This window comes from Pipistrellus hanaki (genome assembly GCF_964339955.1).
Source record: "Pipistrellus hanaki genome assembly, chromosome: 11".
Taxonomy (NCBI): domain Eukaryota; kingdom Metazoa; phylum Chordata; class Mammalia; order Chiroptera; family Vespertilionidae; genus Pipistrellus; species Pipistrellus hanaki.
In genome coordinates, this window is record NC_140513.1 from 41,435,696 (window position 1) to 41,461,388 (window position 25,693).

Sequence of the window (25,693 nt, forward strand, 5' to 3'; positions counted from 1 at the left end):
CTCCTGCAAGCCCCCTACTGGGGATTGAGCCTGCAACCCTGGCATGTGCCCTTGACCGGAATCAAACCCAGGACCCTTCAGTCCACAGGCTGATGCTCTATCCACTGAGCCACACCAGCTAGGACCATCTGTACTTTTTCAGGTAGACTGTGTCCTCACACTTCCACAGCCACTCTGTCTTCCTGTTATTATTAGCCAATGAGTCCAAAATCTATCATTTTCTTCATTTTTTCCAGATGGTCTGTATATGCTATTTACTCTTCCACTCTATGTTGGGCTTGTTCTATCGATCAAAGATTGACTATTTCCTCTTAAGGCAGACTCCGTGGGTGGTCAGTTGGCCTCAGAGTGTCTATGTAATAATGAAAGATGGGGAATTATGCAACACATGTGGAACTACATAAGGGATATTAATGGACAGATTTCTGGGATAGAAAGGAATGGTCTCCTCCCCTCCTCCCCTTTGGGATTCCTTGAAAGTTCCACTGAAAGCAATTTAATGAATTGAGTCAGGCAATAAATTCACATTTTTTAAAATAAACAGCTCCATCGTAACTCAAGCAGAGGCACCACAGAGTTCCTAGACAAAGATTATCACTGTCCGAGAATGTATTTTCAAGTATTCATCTCCAGCAAGAACAAAAGCACTGTGCATTTTAATAGTCTTCCTCAAAGGCAATAACAAATTACCTGTAGTCAATACGATAATGTGTATGTGTGTGTGTGTGTGTGTGTGTGTGTGTGTGTGCGCACGCACGCATGAATGCGCGCTGCACTCTTAAGTTTAGGAGCAGCTAACACCTTCTGCACTCATGGGAGACCCACAGAGGCTTTCTGAAAACAAAGATGGGCGTGGGTGATCCTGAATTCATTAGTACTTCACTAGACTTCACAGATTACCTTCTGGGTAGCATATTCTGTGAAGGCAGAAGTGCACTTATTTTTCATGAATTAAAATTAGAGATTAAGGTAAGTAATGAGAAAGTAGAACTCCCTTGAGAAAGAAAGAAAAAAATGTTGATTCAATAGGAGGATGAGTCAAGCATTACAGAATGTCCTTTCATAGCTTCATGCAAGGGATTGACCAACTTTGCCTGGGAGCATTTGTTGGAAGCAGTACCTATATGAATGGAAATCCTGCATAAGTCATATCAATCTCCCACTTTCAGACTTTGATGTGGCTGTGAAAGTATATTTTCAGATGATATTCAGATTTAAATCAGTAGAGTTTGAGCAAAGCAGATTGCCACAAGGGTGGGCCTCATCTAAACAGTCGAAGGCCTAAGAAAAAGAATGACTTCGCCTGAGGAAAAGGACATTTTGCCAGCCAACTGGCTTTAAGCTTAAACTGCAGCATCAACTCTTCCCTGGGTCTTTATCCTGGCAGCCTACTCTGCAGATTTGGACATACCATTTACAATTTTTATGGAGAGCCCTTGCTAGAGTCTCTCTCAAAAGGTGAGAGTATAGGTTCCCAATTCCAGAAGGCTCTTAGGATATGAGTGGACTGGACAAAAACTAGAAGTTATGATTGGCCCTTTTTTGTATTTAAGAGCTACAACAGGACGTGGCCTTGTCCCAGGATGATCCAAATTAGGCAGGGGTTGGTATAGGTGTCAGCACAAGCTAATCCTATGATTTGATATCAACCTTTGCCCGGGATTTGTGCATGTAAATCGTGTGATGCCATTTGGCTATCCTACCTACCATCCCTTGTTGTTGCTGTCATCTATTTACCACTTGTCATGCTACCCTATCTCCATCCCTAGATCCCTGAAAACATTGGCGCCTGGCCCTAATTCTATCATCATTTTTCTTGACTTTATTTTGAACAGCAGATGACCCATCTAACACACTGGTCTCTTATTCCCTTAACTTCCTCACTTCCAACAATATATTATTTTCCAACGCAATGCAGCCAAGTTTTGTCTTACCTTGTCATCACCAGAAACTACTTCAATTCCAATGTCTCAGCTTTGAAATCCACTTACTACATATACTACTTTGTATACTTCCAGCTTATTCACTGTAGCATCCCTCTGCTACAGTTCTTAACCCAGGGAGTCCCACAAATTCCTTGATCCATTATTTCACCATCGATCAATGCCTTCCTGTATTGTCTGACCACTCTACCCCCTGTCCAGTTTATGATCACATGGCCCCTCGTTATGTTAACACCAGGGAAAGTGCCTTAAGCAAAATGGTAGAAGCAAAATGAGTGAACATCATTGGTCATTTGAACATGTGAATTCTTAAAGAAGTAGGCGTTCATCATTTTAATATTATAGCAATCATTTTAAAGGGAAGCATAATCCGAGGAAATGTGATGAGATGGAGGGGCATTTAAAAGCCATAGGGATTTTGAAACAGATTTCTTAGTAGGCAATATAAAGTTGTTGTTTTTAAGTTTATCAGGTTGAGGCTCCTTGTAGATGGCCAAAAATTAACCTTAACTTTCGGAACCCCACCAATTGAAGCAACTTAATGTTGCCACCAGCTTTGAAAATTTTCCCCTTGATCTGAATATGAAAAAAATAGGAAATATTTTTGTTTTATAACACTTAGGCAACTTTGGGAACTTTCTGGTTTCTTATATATTTAATAAAGAGATTCATTGTCACAGTTATATATTCAAGTTGGTGACTATCCAATCCAAAATAGCCTACTCATATTAATTCCAGTGGTTGGTAGTTTGAATAATCTCTAAATAACCTACTAATGTAGGCAAAACGATACTCACATAAGACTATTTAAAATTAATTAAAACGAAGTAAAATTTAATTTCTTCATCAGACTAGCCATATTTTATGTGCTCAATAGTCACATATGTCTAGGGGCTACCATAATGAAGAGTGCAAGAAACATTCTATTGTCATAGAAAGTTCTGTTAGGTAGTGCTTTCTTAGATCAGGGGTGGAAAATAAAGTACTAGGTCAGATCTGGCTTTTGGCTTGTTTTTGTACAACCTGTAAGCTAAGAAAGTTATTTACATTTTTAAAAGATTATAAAGGAAAACAAGAAAGAATATATATCTAAGACCATAGGTAGCCTACAAGGCCTGAAATATTTATTATTTAGACTTTTACAGAAGAAAAGAAGGTTGTCAACCTTGCCTTACATAATAAATCACTTAAAATCTATGTTTAAATAATGCATTGTGAAATGTTACTGCTTGTGGTCAAAAATTATATTTTTCATAGTGCTATTGTATGAAACCCAGTACATGGCTTATGTCTATTGAGTCTTGATTCAATTAAATAAATACTGTTGAAAGCCTTTTAAATGCCAGTTGCTGGAAGTTTTGAGATAAATAAGACACTTTGGAAATTCAAGGAATTCATGTTTTAGTGGAGTAGGTAGACGTTAAAGCCCTAGCTGGAGTATTACATGGACTACAAGTACTTCTAATAATGGTATTAATTATAGTAGTATTGGTGTGTAGACTAAAGAATGACTAACACTATGTGCAGCTGGGGAATAAAGAACGCAGCATTCACCTGGGACTTTGAAGGATGAGTAGGAATTAAATAGGCAGAGAGGCAAGGAAAGTCATTCCAGGCTCAGGTAATGGCAGGAACACTTGTGTGTGGAGTGGTGAAAACATAAGGTACATTTGAAGAAATGTCAAGTAGCCTAATAACATGAGGAGTAGGCAGTGTCCCAGGAAATAAGTAGGAGGGGTTGGTATTTGATGAGATACTGGTTTTCCATCACTAGATGGTGAGTGGGCAGACTATCATAGGATCACAAAAGAAAGCCCTAGTCTGCTCACTGCCTGAAATAGAACATGGCATGTCCATTTTTTACACCTATAAGTTTGGCTTCCATACTAAGCAGTGTGAACAGGACTTCGAAGCTGTTGAAATGGTGGAGTCAGGAATATTATAGCAATTGAAATTGGTACAGCACCCCTACTCATGTAGCATGGCTCAGGACTTCTTAGTTTTCATGCTGGTTTGGATCAGCAAGTCTTATTTGTTGGGACACGTGAATTGTGGTGTTGGTCACAATAAACTACCTTTTGCTTGAGACTACAGGAAAAAATACTGGAAGAACTTACTTTTTTGCATAGCTATTGTAGAATTCACTGTTCAATTCCCAGGAAACAAAGCAGAGATAGAATCAATGTAAGAGTCACATACTATACAATAGCATGGGATTGCATCCAGTGTTCCTCCTAGCCCATTTTTTGGAATTTTATCATCTTGAACATTTGACAAAGGGCTTAGCTGAATCATCTGAAATACTAGTGCTTAGTTTCTGGGAACGAATCAAGTGACCTGGGAGCTTCTTAAATAACACCCATGGTTTATCCAGAACTCCTGAGTAGGAGTTTGGATTTCCCCCTTGCCACTTGAAGACATGTAGTGTTTTATCATTAGTGAACTTGTTAAACTTTTTCATTTTACTTATATCTCAAACTTAATTTAACCAAGAGATTATCTTATTTAGCCAATGACTATAAGGGCTAAATGCAGAATAGTTTATGCCAAGTTTAGAACCTATCCAAAATTCATGCATATGAAGTGTCAACCTGAACTGAAACCTTTTGGTGTCCAAACTAATTTATATTTATCCAGGTTTCAGAAGGAAACAAACAGAAAACAACAAAAGAAAGTTCTGTGGAAGCATATTTTAAGGCTTCTTAGATACCAAATATAAATCAAGCAATGTTTTAAGAGAAAGCCAATCAAAGACACATGGATTAAATTGTTTTCAAAATAAAGAAAATTAAAAATTAAGAGAGAATAGGACTTTAGAAAAACCTACTGATGTTTTGAAAGCCAAAAGTTTGGAAGAAAATTAATAAATCCAAACATACTTTAAAAATAAATGTCTTTTTATTTAACCAAAATTCATCATCACTAATTTATTTCCTACCGCCCCTGATTTGTGCATGTGGAAATTGAGACAGTGAGCTCCCAAATCATGCCACATGGGGATCATGGATTTGTTCATGAAATGGTGTTATCACTCACTTTTGTCTGAGTATGGGAGATGGAGGATGGTGTAATTATTTGCCTGTGAATCCTAGACATAGTGATCTAGAATCATGGTGAACGTCTACAACCCTTTAGACAACTTTCTCCCAAAGAGGAGCAAGAGAAACTTTCATAAAACCTAAGTTTTGGGCTTCATATTCACTAGGTCTTATATAGTATGCTCTATCTATCTCTATGTAAAGGCATTGCATTATAAATGCATGCAATGTATGCAAACGCAGCTATTAGTCTGTCCAAAGTTTAAATTAAAAACAGAGACAGAGAACAAAAAATACCAATGAGTGTGAGTGATTCCAGTTACCATGCTATCCAGATTTGCCTCCCATCTCACATTGCAAGAGATATGAGGCAAAATCCTTAGCTTCAGGTGATCTCTATTCAGGGAACTTTCTTAGTGAGAGCATCTTGTTGCATTGAGAGTACTAATTCTAGTGATTAAATACACAGGTAGGTGTTTTGTGTAAAATGGCCCCTCAGTGCAAGTAACAACTACAGCTACTGCTCAACCAAAGAAAGGGTGATTTATTTTCCAAAGATAACTGTAATGGATTCACTGGAAAACTGTACATTTGCTTGCAATGTGACCCCTTTCTAAGATTTTTTTTTCAAGAGGGAATTTGATATTATGGAAATTCTTTTCTTATGCCCTGACTTTAGAACTTAGCCACTGCATAAAATTGAATTCCTCTATTATCCACCTGCAGAGGTCCAGACGACAGGAGATGAGAGCTAGGAAATTATATCTGTGGCACAGTACCATCAACTAATGTTAGTGTTTATTGGAAAACATTGAAGAGAAACAAAGGGGAGATCTGATTGTAAAACAAACATGGCCAAGAAGCATGCTTTGCAGAACTCTGATTTTCTATATCTATAAAGGAAAGCCAGGATGTAGAAAAGAGAATTGTAATGGCAGGAAATAAGCAAAGGAGGAAGATTGCACAGCAATGACAAATGAAGTGTGGTTGGGAACATGGGGGTGGGGTGGGTAAATGAACTATGCCAAACAGATAGGATCTATATAAAGGAATCATCCACATGGGTATTCACATGAGTTTTAAGTATTTGACTTGCTATCAGAGGACAGAGTTACTAGTTCTAATGAAAGTGGCAGACCCCAAGTCTACTGAAAACCAGTTATGAAAGTGAGCAATAAGTGATGTAGAAGGAACACAGAATTTGGTGTCTTATTATGAACTTCACTTTCTTCATCTAGCAAACAACTGTAATAATAATAGTGCTTAGCCCATTGGATTGTTAAAAGGCTTAAATGAGATATAACAAAGTGTCCACCATAATATTTGGCAATTGTAATGTTGAAAAGCTGAATTTTTACTTGGGGGCATGCAGAATTTCTCCAAATGTAGATGTGCTTGTCAGATCTCTCACCTTGCAATAACACTCCGCCTTCCTGGATATGAAAAATAAGGGCTGTGTGTGAAGCTTTGGAGTTAGATAGATTTGAACTGGCTTACTTCTGTATTTCTAGCTGCCTGATAATCTTCAGGTAATAGTGCAGTCTAATTTTCAGAGTTTTTGTGAGGATTAGATGAGGTAATAAATTCATTGAAAGAACTTAATAAATGGTTTTTACTCAGAATCTTAATTTCTTTCTCCTTCACTCTTTTTTTAATACAATTTATACAATTACAATTTAGAATTACTTCTATTTGTGAAGTTCTGAATTATATTATTAAACTTCATTATGACTTAAATATTTCTAATTTAGCAGCCTTAAAAAATCGTTATTAGAATTTATAGCAGGGTCTAAACATCTGGCATATGATTTCAAATATCCTCTGTCTTTTTATCTCTGAGATTCAGTTTGATATCCTATCTTATAAAAGAGCAATATGCAAATTAACTGTCACTCCACGACAAAGATGGTGGCCTTTATAGCCACAAGAGGGCGGCACCCAGTCGTCTCAGCCCTGCCAGAGCCCCCAGTCCGCTGGAGGGGGAGGGGTGCGAGGGGGGCGGGGTAGAAGGCCGCTGAGAGTGGGCAGCATGAGCAGCCTGGTGGAATGCTGCCTAGAGGACCTCCTAACCCTTTATTAAAAAACAAAAACAAAAAAAGCAAATTCACTCCCCACAGAATGATCCCCCCCACACACACCTGCAGCCTTTTCCCCTACATTTCTCACCAAGGCAGGCAGGTTTTATAGACATGACTAAGAAGTGCCCAGGTACAAGTCCTGAAGATACCAGAGTTGGCAGAAATGACAAACAGGGAAATGAGCAAAACCAGAAACACCCACCAATCCCAAGAGAGATCATCTTTTTCAGATGATGGTGTATTTCCCTCTTCCTCGTCTTCTGGAAGCAAGACAGAGTCAAGTACTGACGATTCTACCAACGGAAAAGTTGAAAGAGAGGACAAAAAAGGAATAAAAAAAGAAAAGAAGGAAAGGACAAAAAATGAAACATCAAGAAAAAGAAAGAGAAGGAAAAAAGGAGTAAACAACCACATGATATCACCTTTCCAAGGTCTCATGAAATTCCTATTTAAGGAGTTAATTTATGACACTTTTAGTTTGGGTTTACATTTTTACTGGTTTGTCAAGACCATGACAGGTACAGTGTCCAATATGTTAAAGCAAAAACCCTATCTAATAAAGAGGGAATATACAGGGGAGGGCAGTTGGGGGTGACTGGGCTGGCAGGGGAGGGCAGTTGGGGGTGATCAGGCTGGCAGGGGAGCAGTTAGGCATCTATAAGGCTGGAAGGGGAGTGTTTAGGGGGTGATCAGGCAGGCAGGCAGGCAGGCAGGCAAGTGGTTGGGAGCCAGCAATCCCAGATTGTGAGAGAGATGTCTGATTGCCAGTTGGAATTCCCCTGAGGGGTCCCAGATTGGAGAAGGTGCAGGTTGAGCTGAGGGACACCCCCCCCCCACCCCCCAGTGCATGAATTTTGTTTATCAGGCCTCTAATATATATATATAACTATATATATATAACTGTATATAGTTATATAGTTATATAGTTATATAGTTATATATATAGTTTTATATATATATAGTTATATATATATGGTTATATATCTATATAGTTATATGTGTATATATATGAATTCTAGGATTCAGGGATAAAGAAAATTATTTTTGTTAGCATTCTTGAAGTATAATTTACCTATAATAAAATTTGTTAATTTAAAGCATGCAGTTCATACTTTTGCTTTTGGATAAGTGTAAAAAGTCACATAGCCACTGCCTCTATAATATTATAGAAGATTTTCATCATTCTCTGTCACCCCTTCCCAGTCAATGCTCTGCTGCATCACCTGGCCTCTGGTATTCACTGATTATTACCTTTCCTTTCAACACTTTTTTGCCTTTTTTAAATTTTAGAGTAATGGAATCATACAGTCTACAGTCTTTTGTGTCTAGATTCTTTCTACTTAGCATTATGTTTTTGCTATTCATACAGATAATTGAAAGTGTCATTGGTTTGTACCTTTTAAGTGGTGATTGGATAATTCCACTTATCACTACAGCACAATTTTCTTTTCTTTCTTTTTTTTTTTTTTTAATATATTTTATTGATTTTGTACAGAGAGGAAGGGAGAGAGATAGAGAGTTTGAAACATCGATGAGAGTCATCGATCAGCTGCCTCTTGCACACCCCCTACTGGGGATATGCCCACAACCAAGGTACATGCCCTTGACCGGAATCGAACCCGGGACCCTTCAGTCCCCAAGCTGACGCTCTAACCATTGAGCCAAACCGGTCTTGGCGCTACAGCACAATTTTCATCTATTCACAAGCTAATGGATATTTGGGTTTACTTCAGTTTTTGGATATTGGGAATAAAACTGCATACAAGCCCTAACTGGTTTGGCTCAGTGGATAGAGCATCGGCCTGTGGACTGAAGGGTCCCAAGATCGATTCCAGTCAAAGGCAGATATGTTAGTTGTAGGCACATCCCCAGTGGGGAGTGTGCAGGAGGCAGCTGAATCGATGTTTCTAACTCTTTATCCCTCTCCCCTCCTCTCGGGACCCCTCTGGGGATGTCCACCTGCCAACTTAGGCCTGCTCCCCAGGGAATTGGGCCTCAGCTGGCAGTCAGACATCCTCTGGCAGCATGGGAGCCCTCAGGGATGTCTAACTAATGCCTAAGGCCCAATCAGGAGCTGGCCTGAGCCATTAGTTGGATATCCTTATCACTGCCCCAGAGGCTAACTAGTGCTCTCCCTGTGGAAGTGACTGACCCCCAGGGGGCAGCTCCTGCATTGAGTGTCTTTCTCCTGGTGGTCAGTGTGTGTCATAGCGACTGGTTGTTCCTCAGGGTCAATTTGCATATTACCCTTTTATTATATAGAATGTTATTATATCAATATGATTGTGTTTAAATCTATCATCTTGCCACAAGTTTTCTATATGTACTATCTGGTTTTTGTAGCCTTTTTTCTTTCTTTTGGATAAATTGAATTTTTTATAATTCCATTTTATCTCCTTTGTTGGCTAGTTTTCTGCTTATTTTGCTATTGTGTTGTTTTTTTTAAAATATATTTTATTGATTTTTTTACAGAGAGGAAGGGAGAGAGAGAGCTAGAAACGTCGATGAGAGAGAAACATTGACCAGCTGCCTCCTGCACACCCCCTACCGGGGATGTGCCCGCAACAATGTACATGCCCTTGACCAGAATCGAACCTGGGACCTTTCAGTCCGCAGACCTACACTCTACCGCAGAGCCAAACCAGTTTCGACTGCTATTGTGTTTTAATAATTGCTCTAGCGTTTATAATATTAATCTCATCCTTGACATTTTATGTCATTTCACATCAGAGTTAAAATGATACAAGCATACATTTCTATTTAACTTCCTCTTGGCAATATTACAAATAATGTTTTTGTCATATGTTATTCATTTTTACAGTGTTTGTTATTATTATTATTTCTTCAAATAATCATTTAACTTTTCAGAAAATTAAACCCATGAGAAAAACATCTTGTATAGGCACATATATATTTACTTATTTCCAAACACTTCTTTCTTTTGTGAAGATCCACATTTCCATCTGGTATCATTTGCTTATGCCTAAAGGAATTTGGTTTCTAATAGCACTGGTCTTCTTGTGGTGATTCATGCTTAAGTCTAAAAATGCCATAATTCTGTCTTTGATTTTAAAATATTTTTACTTGGTATAGAATGCCTGGTTGACAGTTATTTAAAAAATTCATTGCATTCTCTTCTAACTTTCTTTGTTTCTAATGTGAAGCCTCATTTCAGTGTTGCCATTGTGTGTCTGGCTGCATTAAACATTTTTCTTTATCATTTGTTTTTGAAAATTTGGTTGTTTTATGCCCTGCTGAGGGTTTCTTTATACTTCTTCTGTTTGGGGTTTGTTGACTATTTTCTATCTCTATATTACTTTCTTCAAATTTGGAAAAAAATTCTAACATTATTTTTTCAAATATTGTTTCTTCTCCATGCTAACTTCCTTCAGGGGCTCCAATTGCATGTATATTAGAATGTGTGCTGTTGCCCCATTGGGTTATTGATGATCTGTTCATCATTTTAATCTACTTAATCTCTATTTCACTTGGGTATAGTTTCTATTACTGTCTTTTGGTTCACCAAATTTTTCTTCTATGATGTCTATGCTGATATTCATTTTATTCATATATTGTATTTTTCAAAAATTACAATTACAAAAATTAGTTTGGGCCCTTTTATATCTTTCATTTCTCTGTTTTAACACTCTTTTCTTTTAGTTCTATCATCCATACCATTTCTGGGTCTATTTCTGTTGATTGTTTCTCCTGGTTATAGGTCATGACTGGTTATATATTCAGAGGATGAAAAATTTTTGAATTTTTACATTGTTGTTTTTTTTTGTTTGTTTGTTTTTTTTTTAAAGAATGTTCTTGGGATTTGTTTTAGAATCTAGTTATTTAGAACCAGTTTGATTCTCTTGAAACCTGCTATAAACTATGTCAAGGCAGGTCCAGAAAAGCCTTTAATTCAGAATAAACTTGGCTCTACCATTAAAGAAATACCCTGCTGAGGATCACATCTGTGCCCTGTTTATTAGGAGGTATTTCCCTTCATGGTTGTAGGTATCAGGACTAGTTCACTGGCTTTCAATGAGCTCCAGAGTCTTTTGTCTTCTGCCAGTGATTCTTCTGTGGTATTCACACACACCCATAATATAGTTGAGAACAAAAAGCAGACTAACTCAAAATTAGGGATAATTTATAAAATAATTGACCTGCACTTTTAAGAATTACAAGGCCATGTAATGCATAAAAAAATAAGGAAATTTTTCAGATTTAAAGAAATCAAAGAAATAGGACAACTAAATTCAATAGAAGATCTTATATTGGATTTTAGACTAGATAAAAAAGTAAAGGATAATGGAACAATTGAAAAATTTGATAATGATTTGTGGATTACATAATAGTAATACAATAAAGTTAAATTACTGGATATTTATAATTGTACTGAGGTTGAATAAGTGAATATTCTTGTTTTTAGAAAATACTTGCTGAAGTGTTTAGGGATTGGGACACAAGCTATATGCAACTTTCTCTCAAATTATTTAAGAAATTATACACACACACACACGTGCATATAACATAGCATAAGTAAGCAAATTATAAATCAAATTGAAGAAAATGTAAATTGTGAATCTGGAAAAAAGGATATATATAATTTTTTTTGTATCCTCATAACTTTTCTGAAAGGTTGAAATTGTGAGAACGAAATTACCAAAAGTGAATTGGCTTAAACACAGGATTATTTCTTTTTATTGCTGAGTGTATATTGCTTTGCAACCTTGGAAGAATTGGTGGGTTTGATCTAAACATAGAGAAAATGGAATGATTGATAATTCCCCCCTTTCCAAATTAAATTTGAACCACAAACCAGCAGCTCCCTGATGCCAGGACTGATGTAATAGTAGCTTATCTTTGTCAGTCAAGGAGACAGTTTACTACATGCCTACATGTCACTCCCCATTACCAATGGCAAGAAACTGACACTGAAAGAGAAGAGGGCATTAGAAATCACAACCCTTTCTTCCTAGAGTCATTCATCATAAGCTTTAGTAGCAAAATGTTCCCAAACTCTTCATGGAACCTTATGAAACCAGAGCTGACTTCTTGCTAAATTCCAGTATTAGTCACAGTTCTGTGGTCATGGTGCTTTTTTTTGGGGGGGGTGAGGGTTGTTTGTTTAATAAAACATTTCTCATGACTATAACAATTTATTTTAGGTGGAGGCTGTAGAGTTTGGGTCAGGAGAGGTGAAGAGGGAAGGATTATTTGTCATCCGCCATTACAATGACCACAGAAGGGCTAGAGGGGACGAAAATCTCTCAGAAAGTGGTGGTAGTTGTCAAACTTGGTTAATGAATGAGAACGAAACTTTTCAGCGAGGGTGTATGTGTGTTTGTGGGTGGGGGGCCATGTGAAAAGTAAAACAACCCACCATGAGCTTCTCACAGCTTCACTCACCCAGCCCTGGTTAAAGATAACCCCTCTCATCTTTGCTTATTAACAGGAAGAATGCATGATCTCCCTGTCTTGTCCGAATGATTAATGGGGATGCTACTGATAGGTTAAATGCCGCTACCTTCCATGCATCCTTAGCATCATGTAGCACCTGCTCAGTTACCAAGGAGTGTTATCTTACAATCAGGAGATGAAGTTGGGGGAACCATAGGGAGCGTCCTGGACTAATGATAATGTTTAACAGGGCAGGAAACTGAGCTGCATGGGGGACGCTGGAGGGTCAGATGTGTAGCTACTTTGATCATTTTGAATATGACCTGGGTCAGAATCACAGGTTGTTGCTACCTGCAGATCATTCCATGAAAATTGTCCTTCCTAGAATATCAACTTATTTCTCAGAAATACACTTAAACAGTTCCAGAGAAGTTGGTAGAGTAATTATGCACAGGATTGACTGTAAATGAAATTACTCTCTCACGTTACAGCCATGCTCCAACTGTCCTTACAGGTACCTTTGCCTCATTCATCCCTCCACTTAGAGTTAGTCTTATTAAACATCATAACTTGAGATTTAAGACTGAGCTCTGAAAAGGTAAAGGTTTGAAAGGAAGTAGTCAAGCACTGGCCTGTATGACAACATGATTTAAGTAGTCTCTTGTCAATCTACAATTACTTCTATAAGTAGTATTACCCCTATTTAGAGATGAAGAATCTGAGGTAGTTACCGAAAAGATAAACAATTTAGGGCAAACCAGTAATATATGGTTTCAAGCACAGCTCTGCATGGCTCCATTCCTTTGGCACTCAGTATGGACAGGAAAATCTCCCATCTGACCTCTGTCCTTCCCACAAAAAATTGCCCCTAAGTCCCACCTTTCCCTCATTTAACACATGTATCTTGAATATGCTATTAAGTTAGGCACTGCTTCAGGGACTTAGTATGATTGCTGCTTTCCAAAAACTACATACTTAAACAATTAACAGGAAATATAATTACAGAGTTTGATTAGTTTTATGAAAGGGAAAATGCATGGTGATATGATTTTAAAAAAATGTGTAGGAGGTAGTCTTTTTTTGTAATTCGGTTAGAGACAGGCTCTCTGAGCTGGTGACATGGAGACCTGAGAATCTGAAAATGCAAAAGAGAAAGCCATACAAAGTCCTCATTCATGAATATTCCTAGCCAGAGCACCAGCAAGGGGGAATGCCCCAAAGCAAGGAAGAGACTATTCATGGAACTGAAATGAGACCTGCTGGGTAGCACGGAGAAGGGCAGAAAAGCCATAAGATGGTAGCATCCAGCTCCCAAATTTAACGTGTGGGTTTTCCCCTCACATCTACAATAAATTCTCTGTGACACCACCTGAGTGTTTTATAGTTCAACACAGTTCTGACACTAACTGAAGATAGCATGAACCCTTTAGGTTAAGTGCTCAGCCCTACTAGATGGCTGACTCACTTTCAGACATTAGTGGTGAGACCAGACAACCAATGGTTCTGGGCTGCCTGTCACTACTTGAGCCATTATGGGAGAGCAACAGGTCACCCTTGAAAATCTGCTCTGCAACCCCCAATAAACCAGTTGCTTATATTGGGTAGGACAAAGGTCACATGGGGAAGTAGGAATTACAGGCATTAATAGGCAATTAGGGCTGGGCCGGGACTCCATTGTTTGGGCAACAAGGTTGCTAATCTTTCCATTACAATAGGCAATTCTTAAATATGAATGGACTGTGTTCTAAGGTTGACTCCTTGTCTAGGGGGCCTACAACTCCCAGTCAGGTTAGAATGTCCTTTCTTTAATCAGAACAAGGCAATCAAGGTTAACAGAGCATGATTAATATTTCTTATAACTATAGCTAGTCCCCAGTATCCTATTTTTGCCCATAACAGTAGTAAATCTGTGCTTAAGGACCACCTGTGCTTCTGACCACCAGGCTATAGATAGGAGGTTCCAATGAGCCTGCTCTTGGGAGTGATTAATTTGCTAGAGCAGCTCACAGAACTCGGAAACCAGTTTACTTACTAGATTACTTACTGGTTATTATAAAAGAATATAACTCAGGAACAGCCACATGGGCAAGGTATGGGGAAAGAGCACTAAGTCTCCATGCCTTTTCCCTAAACATGTTCAACAATCTGGAAGCTCCCCAAACCCTGTCCTTAGGGCTTCTGTGGGGGCTTCAATACGTAAGTTGATTAAATCACTGGCCATTGGTGATTGAAATCAGTCTCCAGTCCCTATTCCCTCCTGGGAGGTCAGGGGATGGGACTGAAAATTAAAATCCTCTATTTGCAGAACTGGTTCCCTGGCAACAAGCCCTAATTCCTAAGTGCTTTCCAAAAGTTACTTCATTAACATAGCAAAAGACAAATTCGAAGGGTTTGGGGAGCTCTGTGCCAGGAACAGAAACACAGACTAAATTCATCACCCATGGGATTCAAGAGTGAGGCTGAGCAAGGTCATGGAAATCTTTACAAGATTTGAATGCACTTCAAATAAAAGACAGGGGCCAGTGATCATGGTACCAGAACTCCAGTGAGAACTAAGGTTTAGTTCTTTACTTCCAGTGAATCTTCAATGTTGCCTTGAGTTGCTTTTTACTCTCAGTTGCACTTTTTCTTGCTGATTTTAATGATACATTACTACTGAGTAACTAGAGAGACCCCATATAACTACTCTTGCTATTTCCCAATGCTAATCATATCCTCAAATGTTTCTACAACTTCTGAGTTGGTTTCAGTTCCCATAGAGTCCATTATGGTGACAAAGGGTGAAGAGGATGAGTCATGAGAGAACATTTAAACTGGTTGCTGACTTTAATCCCACCTCACACTTTGTGCTTCTGCAAACTAACTCAATTAAGATTAAAAAAAATAATCTTTGTCATATGGACCATACAATTTCAGACCTCCATGTACTTATTTTCCATTCTTTTGCACACTTTTTCTTCTTTCTAGGATATCCTTTTTTATGCTTTGACTATTTGGCATCCTTCAAAGCTATGTCTCATCAACTCCCTTTATTTGAGAAAGAATTGTTCTGGCTAAGTATGCTCTTCTCCTGTACTTCCATTAATTATCTTACCTAATTTTAATTATTCACATACAGTTCATGTCCTCTAATGTTTGAGTTCATTGTGGTGATTAACCTGTCTCATTTATCTTTGCATCCTCAGCATTTAGCTCAGTGACTAGTATCAAGTAAACTTTAAATAAAAGCTAAATGAAATGAATGTCTAGGGGAAGTTCATACTCTGCCATTAGCTCAGAATTGTGATGGGTGGTCTTAAGGGAGTCATTTACCTTCTCAGAGGCCTCAGTGGATTATATAATTTATAATACTATATTTTAGTGGATTAGATACTTAGTACTATTAATAATTATTGAGTACATACCTTGATTGGGTGCTTACTCTGTATAAGCTCTATGCTAGGTGCTTTAATTCATTATTTTAATTGATCCTATGTCAACTCCATCAGGTAGCTGTAGATCTCATTCTCATGTGACAGATAGGAAACTGAGATCTAGGGATGCAAAGTGACTTATACAACATCACATAAGCATGAGAACAGACTCAAACTGAGTTTGTTAGACACCAAGGCCCATGCTCTCAAAGTGCCCTGCTGAATTGTTTAACACAGATTTGTGAATAAAGGTGATCCTGATGAGGTCTCCATCCATTTCTTTCTGCTTTAGACAATGCCCAATCCACTCTAGGTGGTGATGTTTGATTTTTTGGCTTGTTTGGTTTTGTTTCTTGCTTGATGAAATGGAATTTTTGGACTGGAACAGGTGGTGTTCCCCTGGGCAGGATTGTACCCTATGCTTCTGCCATGGTTCCCTTAATTTCTAAAATTTCCTAAACCTTTCTTTTTCACCCTAAAAATTCCTGTGTCATTGATCATGATGGTTGAGAAAGTAGAATAGTTATGAGTCTTTAACAGGTGTCCTGAAAATTATTCAGAAGTGAGCTCCTAGGGAAGGGTGAATTCCACTGTCAGGACTGCACCATTGGCTGAGAGAACCAGGAAAAGACTGGAACCAACCTGGAAAGGGAAGCTGACCAGAGAGCCCAGAGAATTGGGGTGGGGGTGGGGGAGAGGGAATATATGGATAGTGAGAGATGGTTACTGGGATTGGAGATTTGAAGGCAGAGAGCTCCTAGCAAAATGTAACTGGTTTTAAACCTGAAGACTTTGAAACAAAAATAATTTAACATTGGAACAGATTATATTTAACTAGTGGAGATTTAACTTCATGCCTCTGCAATGTAATACTGGGGAATATACATGGCTCATGTTACAAATCTCACAGAAATGACTGTGGCAGCCTGGGACATAAGACACCCAGGTAGGAAGACTCTATCACCAGAATATGGCAGAGCCAGTCAGCACCTGGCTTGCATCATGGCTGTGGGTATGTCTTGCTGGGTTCTGGCCACATCAGCCACCTGAGGGAGGACACAGGTCACCAAGCAGGGAAGAGGAATGCATTTTAGTAATATATTGATGGCATGGGGTTTTGTTGTTCATAGGCAAAAGCTGAGGGACAGGCCGCTGAGCTGTGTATGTGGAAAGGTGGATAAGGGAAAATTTACATGTGAATGTATGTGGAAGATATTTATGTATCATCTATCTTCTGTTCTAGCACAAAATAATCGGCATTGCCATAAACATCACCACCAAACCAGAGATCTAGTTCGAGGGGTTGCCTGAATTCAGGGCAGTTTTTCTGCTCACTCTATTTTTTCTGATTCAGATCCTCTCCAGGCAGCCAAAGGCCATTCCTAAAGCTCTTCCTTGTTTGATTCTTGAAGGTCTGCTGCTGCTTCAGCTGATTGTCCTAAGAGTCAAAGTTTGCCTGTCACTTCCCGGTTTACTAGGCAATTTCACACACATCATTTCCTGGCAATCCTGAGACATGAGCCATTATTACTATTCCCATTTTATACACGAAGAAACGGAAACTCAGAGAAACTCAATGATTTACCCAAGTCATGGGCTAAAAACCATCATTTTTAGTAAAGAATCCAAACCCTTTAGCTCCATATTTTGACCTTTCTTTCCCTTCCCTTCCCTTCCCTTCCCTTCCCTTCCCTTCCCTTCCCTTCCCTTCCCTTCCCTTCCCTTCCCTTCCCTCTCCTCCCCCTTCCCCTTCCCTTCCCCTTCCCCTTCCCCTTCCCCCTCCCCTTCCCCTTCCCCTTCCCCTTCCCTTCCCTTCTCCTTCCCCTTCCCCTTCTCTTCCCCTTCCCCTTCCCTTCCCATTCCCCTTCCCCTTCCCTTCCCTTCTCCTTTCCCTTCCCCTTCTCTTCTCCTTCCCCTCCCCCTTCCCCTTCCCTTTCCCTTCCCATTCCCCTTCCCCTTCCCTTCCCATTCCCCTTCCCCTTCCCTTCCCTTCTCCTTTCCCTTCCCCTTCTCTTCTCCTTCCCCTCCCCTTTCCCCTTCCCCTCCCCTTTCTCCTTCCCCTTCCCTTCCCCTTCCCCTTCCCCTCCCCTTCCCCCTCCCCTCCCCTTCCCCCTCCCCTCCCCTTCCCCTCCCCTCCCCTCCCCTCCCCTTCCCCTCCCCTCCCCTCCCCTCCCCTTCCCCTCCCCTCCCCTCCCCTCCCCTTCCCCTCCCCTCCCCTCCCCTCCCCTTCCCTCCCCTCCCCTCCCCTCTCCTTCCCTTCTCTTCCCTTCCTTTCCCTTCTTTTCCCTTCCCTTCTTTTGTTTTTCTTTGGTGTGTGTGTGGCCAATAGACATTTAGAATTACTTCCCAAGCAAAGCCTGTATCATACTCCTTTGCAAGACTGAGTGCCTAGCTTCTAACAAAGGATTAGCTGCATCTTAAAGCCTCAACAAATTTTGTATTTAGTTTTCTATGTGAGAACTCTAAGTTCATAAACTGTAGTTAATTTCTTTCAAAAAGAACACTTTTATTAGGGTGACCATAAAATTTATTGTCCAAATTGTGATACATTTGAGATTATGATTAGCAATAAAAATAATGAAAGTATTTAGAAATATATGTTAATTGAATAATTATATGTACACAGTTCTATTAAAAATAAATTTCATCTGTCATCATACATATTGACTAGACTTATTATAGTGATCATTTTGCAATATAGACAGATATTGAACCATTATGTTGTACACCTGAAACTAATATGTCATTTACAACTCAAAAAAGAAAACAATAAAATAGAGAAAAAGAAAGATTTCTCCTAAAAGTAAAAAATAACACATACCATTTATATAAAGCAAAAACTTTTAAAAATGTGTATTAATTATAGGAATACTAAAAATAACATATGCAAAATAATTATTCTTGGTATTTATTCACATACTTTAATCAGTTTATTAACCAAATATATTTCTAAAATAATATCATCTCACTAATATTTTTCATAAATAATGTATTTTTAATATCACCATGTTATAATTTTTAAATAGTTTGATCTCTTCTTCAAGATAGCATTTTATAGTTGATAGCAGGAAAATTTTTGATACTTCCATTGACTCTGCTCTGTAGATCATTATATTACTAATTTAAAAAATAAAGTTTTCTACAGGGAAGCTCAGAGCAAATTTTGCTTAAGTAAAAACTTCCAGTTGTAATTATTTTGTAGTGAATACATAAAATATTTTCACAGATACTATTTTATTGCCTTCTTTCTGCACATCTTTCTTTCATAAATAATTTTATTTAAAATATAGCCAACTAAATTTTCTGTTTATGATTATTGTAATTATTTTGCCAAAATTAGATATTGCAAAATATAGGCTTTCTCTGTTTTGTTCCACTATGACATAGACATGCAATTAAAAGAGGAGCTCCATCAAAGAGTTGCCAGTCAAGATTTTCCAAAACACAATTATAAAACCTCTAAATTAAATCTTGTACACCATTAGACTTCATTGTTTCATTTGTTCAGCTTTCCCCTAGATTATATAGATTTTTTTCTTGCTCTTTAGATATTTAAAGATTATAAACAAGTGAACTCATGAGAACATGTGAATTAAAATGCCATCCATACATTTCTATGATAATAGTCCTCTGGCCTTCACTGTATATATTTTTTACCCAAAGTAAATTCCTTCATGTGTAAACACTGGAACTGGGATAGAGATACTATTGATTAGATCCCTAAAAAGCTCTTTTCCTTAGTGAAGAAGTGTATGCTTGAGCATGTTTTTGGGTGTCATGTGGTAAATGCTATGCTTTGTGTGTATGAGTTTATAGGATGCAGAGTGAGACTCATGCCTGGGAGCCGGGCTGAGCAACTCCATGGACCAGAAACAACAGATTAACCTGATGCATTTGTAGATTCTGGGGCCCCATCTCACCTCCAGATTACAAAATTTGATGGGCTAAAGTATTTGTATTCTTAACAACCAATTCTGGTAATTCTTTTTCTACAGGCTGGACTGAAGCCTTTTTGTGTGTTTGTTCTTTTGTCAGGAATATTAACAAGGGGAAATCAGCCCTAGGGGGAAATTTGTTGATGTAGGGAGAGGTACTGGAAGAGAGGAGTAATATTGCAAAATATCATCCGGTGACAGATTTCTACAAACTAAGGACACAAAGGAATAAATCAGAAGTAACTCAGAGGTCAAAGGCCACTTAACTGGGGGCATTGGCCATGCTTATCTAAATGACTGGCACTTGGGAGCATTGCATGGCAATGCACAGTAGAATGATTCACATAATGTAGGGGATAAGTAGACATTTAAAATCTGAGCAGTTAAAATATATTCAGGTGCCTTTCTTTTAAAAATAAAGGCATTACAAGGAGTGATGAACTTATTAGCATGGAAAGAAGCCCATAACATATTAAGTGGGAAATACCTGCTTATATTTGGAAACTTTAGAGAAAGGGAAATGGTTACTAAGCCAAGTTTATTAGTGATCGCTTTTTTGGGGAGAGGTAGCAGGAGTGATTTTCAGGAATGTCTCCTGTGTCCTATTTATTGACCCCAAAGGTGGGTACATCAGTGTTTGCTTTATAATAATCCACCAAGATATATGTTAATGTTGTGTGCACTTTCTGATAGTGTATATTTCTCAAAAAATATTTACTGCTGACTGTGCCCTCTGGTTTTTATACCAACAGCCTAATGTTTTAATTGTTTGGAAATTTTATTTAGGATGAATTCCCTAGTCGAACTTCTTATCAATTCCTGAAATAGAAATTTTAAATGTTTACATTTATTCATGATTCATAGGATTTGATTTGATTTTAAACCTTGGACATTATGAATATCTGTAAAATTATTTTTTGGCTTAATAAAACCAACCATGCTCTAGAACTGAATGAAGATTCCTTATCTTAAAACCAGTCCTTGGGGTTTCAGTCTCTCTGTTTTGTTTTTCATTAAGAATTATTTTCCCCACTGTATTATTTTGTTTCCTTTTCATTCTACAAGCTGATATGTTATAAGTCCCAGGTACTGTGTGGTTTATAAGCAGCTTTGTCTGCACTACTTGTTTGATACGGCTTTTAGAGTAGTTCTCTCAGGTCATGGAGAAGTAAATCATCACTAATCTCTAGACTCATTGCTCTTCATCTGTGAAGTGAGTGGAATTAGCTTAACTATTTTTATAAGTTGAACAAAACCTTGCAACCAGTATCCAGATCAAGAAATATAGTGTTTACCTGTACCCCAGAAATTTCCTCATGTTCATTTCCAATCAATATTCATACCCCATGGCTAACCCCTATAATGACTTTTAGCACAGTAGAGCAGTTTTACCTGTTTTTAATTTTTTTTTTATATATAAATGGAATCATATAGTCTGCATTTTTTTTGTGTCTGCCTTCCTTAGCTCAGTGTTATATATGTGAGATTCATCCATATCGCTATTCATACTTGTAGAATACTTGTTCCCTTTGCTGACTAGTATTTCATTGTATGATTATATCATAATTTGTCTCTCAACAATAGATGGGTATTTGGTTAGTTTTTCCTTTTGGGGTTAGTACCACTAGAATTCTGTGATCATTCTAGTCCTGGTCTTTTGGTGAGCAGGTGTACACATTGCCTTTGGTTGTACAGATAATGGGTGGAATTGCTGGGAGCTAGAAGAGGTCAGTGGGGGGGAAAAGGAGGGGAAAAATCCCACTCATTGGGTATTGGTTTCTACAGGTTGACAATATATGGTCCCTGTGAATATTTTTATGCTGGAAAAGTAAAAAAGTAATTAGTTAATGCTATTTACATTTATAAATGCTATAATTTAAGTGAGCATAAAGACCAGTATAAAGAAAAGAAGGAAGTAGCCCAGTCTATCATGGGTGGCTTACTGGGAAGTTAATGATGCTTAAGAGTCAGGGTTTTTCACTTACATGGAACCCTTCCCCAATTCATTTGTGTTTTCATAAATGTTACAAAAATAAGGTATTTAATTACAATTAGTGAATCTCTATTTTGTATTATTTTGTTTTTATAGAGTCTGCCACCCTGCAGTTATTTATCCTTTGGATTCTACAATGCATGGATCGTCCCCATTCTGGGGAGTTTAGTAAGGATTTCAGAGAAGAGTTGAATCTTGAATCATGAAGATGACTTTCTCAGGTGGACAAGGGTAGATAGGCTAGGTCGGGTCATAAGAATAATGTGTGTTAAGGACCAGTCTTGTGAAACAAATATGATTGAAGACAGATGTTTAGATGCTAGAGCTGCATGGGCAGTTCAAGGTTGTAGGTAGAACATTGGGGAAACGAGGGCACAGTCAGCAGAAATAGTCAGTGGTTAGAATTTCCCCAGCACCCTCCAGATGTGCTTCTATAAATACACATATATTAAGTACTGCTTAGCATAGGTCAAGGACTTGAGGCATCAATGTGGAGAGAAGGGGGAATTTTCCCAAATACCCACCTATTTTTGAGCTATAACTTCCCAGTCACTGATATCACATTTTTTCATGAGGTGCTGCATAACCCATAGCCAGTCAGCCCTGGGAATTTCAGCCTTGGCTTTATAGGCCCATAACCCAAGTGTCTAGGCAAAAGTTAACCCATCACCCCTGCTTTATAATTCTTATCTAGGCATGAGAAACTTTTAAATTGCATTTTGGGCTAAGGTTTCAGTAGCAGTAAGTTAAATCCTAGAAACAAGCATGTGATATAGTATGTATTTCCACAAAGCTGTTGTGTCAAACAGACATCAAATAGGTTGTTCCCCCAAATGAGGCCATTGGTAGTGTTGCAGGTAAGCTACTGGATGGTGCAGGAGAATTAATCAGCCAGACACTCAGAGGATATTCAGAAAAGAAGCCTTTATTTGCAGATGCACTAGTGCTGTGACTCAGAGGAGTCAGTCTCCAAATCCTGAGCGATGAATATGGACAAAGCTTTCCCTTTATACCCTTTAGTTTCTTTGTCCCCCAAATATGGATCAGGCTTCCAGACTTTTCCCAGGCATTGCAGCCCGTGAGTTGGGATGGAGGAAGTGAGATTATACTCAGAGGCCTGTCTGGCACCAGTGCTGCCCAACCCCTCAGGGGGTTGCATATGGTTCATGGTTTTTGGCCTCTGTAAAATGGGAGTATTTCAGGAAACAGGTTCTACAAGGCAGGACAGGCATCACAGATAAGAATGGAGTTTATCAGCAAGCTAGAGGGCTCATCAGAATGCAGGTTACTTGCACAGATTCAGATAACTAGCCCCCCAAATACCTTATTTTCCCTTTCAGTAGATTTCACATATTAAGGAGGATCTTCTTCTTCCCATGTTTGCCAAAGTCATGAGTGAACAGACATAGAGCCATGACAGAGAATACTTACTTAAAACCCCACATCAAGATGTGTCACTCTGGGTGTGCTGTGGTAAGCATATGGATGCACTCATTCAACTTCAGTGCTCCCCGCAAATGAGCAAAAGTCACTCTGCTTTCTACTCTGATATCATCTGACACAGCAAGTCTGGGCAAGAGGAACCCAACAAATAGAAATAAGGTCATTATTTTCTTTGTCTCACCTCCCACTTCCACAGTCTTACAGCATCAACTCTCTATCTTTATTCCATGTATTTTAGCAACAATAAAAGAGATTGGAACAGAAGGTGTGATTCAGCTGAAGTTTGCATTGACTCAATGAATCATATATTTCTTGGGCTTTTGTAAGACTATTATAAAGCCATGAATTAAATCCCAAATTTCCTATTTCACTTTTCAGGGCAGAGAGGGCCAATTTACTGTCTTGTGAGCATAAGAATGTTGACTAATTTTTTTCTCTCCTATTTCTTTCTTGGATCCTTCAATTCAATGCCAGTAATGGCACTCCAAGCCCAAGTTCTGACAAGCTACCGCCAGGACAAGAAAACCAGAGATGGAGCCAAGACATTAATATGATTAAGATTTTCTAATGAGAAACTCAGGACATGTACTCAAGACACCCCTATGCTTATTCCATTATCCATTATCCCACTTCACAGATGGACTTTATCCTTAAAAAAACATTGTCTTTATTTTTAGTAACACCCTGCCATCCTTTTCATAATACCTCTCTTTCTTCCTTCCTTTGGGTGCTTCATGCTCCTACCCATTCTCTGTTCTGTTAAAACCTGCCTCTCAAGAAACACAGATTTCTTTAGGGCAGTTTTTCTCAACCTTTCTAATGCTGCAACCCTTTAATACAGCTCCTCATGTTGCAGTGACCCCCAACCATAAAATTATTTTCATTGCTACTCATAACTGTAATTTTGCTACTGTTAATGAATGGTAATGTAAACATCTGTGTTTTCCAATGGTCTTGGGCTCTACAGCAGCAGTGCTCAACCTGTGGGTTGAGAACCTCTAGCAGGGTTGGGGGTCACCACAGCATGAGGAACTGTATTAAAGGGTCGTGGCATTAGAAATGTTGAGAACCACTGCTGTAGGGGCAGCTTCTGTCCTAACCTTCCTAGGCATATATACACGGAAAATCTTATTCTAATGCAAGATTTTAAATAGAGTCTACTCATTGTAGGAACTCAACATATACAGATAGTCACCTTCTTGGCCTATATGTAAAACCAGCCTAATTATGATAACATTTGGAGCTTCATCCCACACAGACAGTAAATATGTATGCAGGCAAATGTTCCTAAGAGGTAGATAATGTAAGTAAATGTATTTCTAGAAAGCACTGTGTCTAGATCTCTGCAGCAAGGAGGATGCTCCTTCTGTTTCAAACATTGCTGAATTACTTGCCAAGTGAGTTCTGAGATGGTCAAACTCTGAAAATGTATACTTTTTAATCTTTCTTGGGATAACCTGTGTCACAGACACCTCCTCACTAACCCAAAGAGAAAAGATATTCCCTGGCAACAAGCAACCCACTCAAATACTTTATGGAACATATTGGAGACAAGCAAACCTTAATCCATTTGGTATATCCTACTACTTATGCATTGGCTCTGTATCAGGGTTCAATACTGAATGGAGGATTTTAAATCCCAACTTGAATCAGCTATGATATAGATCCTGACTCGGGTAGATGCAGCCACAGGTCCTGGGTACTGGAAGAGGCAATGTGTACAAGTTATTCAATTATTGGGGATTGTGTTTGCAGGGTATCTTAAATATACTATCTAGGGATTGGCAAGGTTGAAATAGAAGAGAAACTATATGCCTGACAGATTGTTTAGTAAAAAACATACATGTTATCGACTGAACTAAATATGACGACTGAGGGTCATCAAGATATCATTTTTGAAACTGTATTTAGGCACATTGAATTTACAAAGGCATATTTAAGGACATGTGGCTTACAATTGGTCGGTTGTATTCCAACAATAAAGGTTAAGAAGGCTCATAGAATGTTTTATGCTAAGGCAAGAATAAGTTTAACAATGAAAGTAATAATAATGATTAAGGTCATTTGTAAAACATTTTATTAGAGCTGTCTCATAATTCTTTGAGTAGATTTTCTGGTTTACTTAACTATAGTCAGAATCAGATTGGAGATAACTGGAAAACAACTTAAATGAAAAAATGGTTCTGGTATAAGAGTAGAATTGGTGACCAATATTTTCTGAAAAGGAGCTCTTTGTGGTTCGGAATGAGAATTCAAGGCTACTCCAAGTTCAGTGATCTTTTTCACCAATCACCCTGCAACCACAGTGCATAGCCTTTCATTCAAACTATAATATACTGCTTATGCCTAAGTTAGTAGTACAGCAGGTCCCCATGTGATAGGGAAGTTGGGGCATTCATAGACCCAGAAATATTGGGGTCAAATTATGCCCCTGCAGACTTACCAAGGAGTAAATA